Below are 1,311 nucleotides of genomic sequence, written 5' to 3' on the forward strand. Positions count from 1 at the left end.
CTGTGCAATTGAAAAGACTTGCTATTGCACAATACTTAATATTATAATTTTAGATCCTGATTTGGACCAACTTGAAAACTGGGCCCATAATCAAAAATCTAAGTACATGTTTAGATTCAGCATATCAAAGAGGCCCAAGAATTTAATTTTTGTTAAAATCAAACTTAGTTTAATTTTGGACCCTTTGCACTTTAATTTAGACCAATTTTAAAACTGGACCAAAAATCAAGAATCTACATACACAGTTAGATTTGGCATATCAAAGAACCCCAATTATTCAATTTTTGATGAAATCAAACAATGTTTAATTTTGGACCTCGATTTGGGCTAACTTGAAAACTGGGCCAATAATCAAAAATCTAAGTACATTTTTAGATTCAGCATATCAAAGAACCCAAAGGTTTCAATTTTTGTTAAAATCAAACTAAGTTTTATTTTGGACCCTTTGGACCTTAATGTAGACCAATTTGAAAACGGGACCAAAAATTAAGAATCTACATTCGGCATATTAAAGAACCCCAATTATTCAATTTTGATGAAATCAAACAAAATTTAATTTTGGACCCTTTGGGCTTCTTTTTCCTTAACTGTTGGGACCAAAACTCCCAAAATCAATACCAACCTTCCTTTAATAGTTATAAACCTTGTGTTTAAATTTCATAGATTTCTATTTACTTATACTAACGCTATGGTGCGAAAACCAAGAAAAATGCTTATTTTGGTCCCTTTTTGGCCCCTAATTCCTAAACTGTTGGGACCGAAACTCCCAAAATCAATACCAACTTTCCTTTTGTGGTCATAAACATTGTGTTTAAATTTCATTGATTTCTATTTACTTTAACTAAAGTTATTGTGCGAAAACAAAGAATAATGCTTATTTGGGCCCTTTTTTGGCCCCTAATTCCTAAACTGTTGAAACCAAAACTCCCAAAATCAATCCCAACCTTTCTTTCATGGTCATAAACCTTGTGTCAAAATTTCATAGATTTCTATTAACTTAAACTAAAGTTATAGTGCGAAAACCAAGAAAATGCTTATTTGGGCCCTTTTTGGCCCTTAATTCCTAAAATGTTGGGACCAAAACTCCCAAAATCAATACCAGCCTTCCTTTTATGGTCATAAACCTTGTGTTAAAATTTCATAGATTTCTATTCACTTTTACTAAAGTTAGAGTGCGAAAACTAAAAGTATTCGGACGACGACGACGACGCCAACGTGATAGCAATATACGACGAAAATTTTTTCAAAATTTGCGGTCGTATAACAATATACGACGAAAATTTTTTCAAAATTTGCGGTCGTATAAAAAAA

The sequence above is a fragment of the Mytilus trossulus genome, chromosome 4 (assembly GCF_036588685.1).
Source record: "Mytilus trossulus isolate FHL-02 chromosome 4, PNRI_Mtr1.1.1.hap1, whole genome shotgun sequence".
NCBI classification, from domain to species: domain Eukaryota; kingdom Metazoa; phylum Mollusca; class Bivalvia; order Mytilida; family Mytilidae; genus Mytilus; species Mytilus trossulus.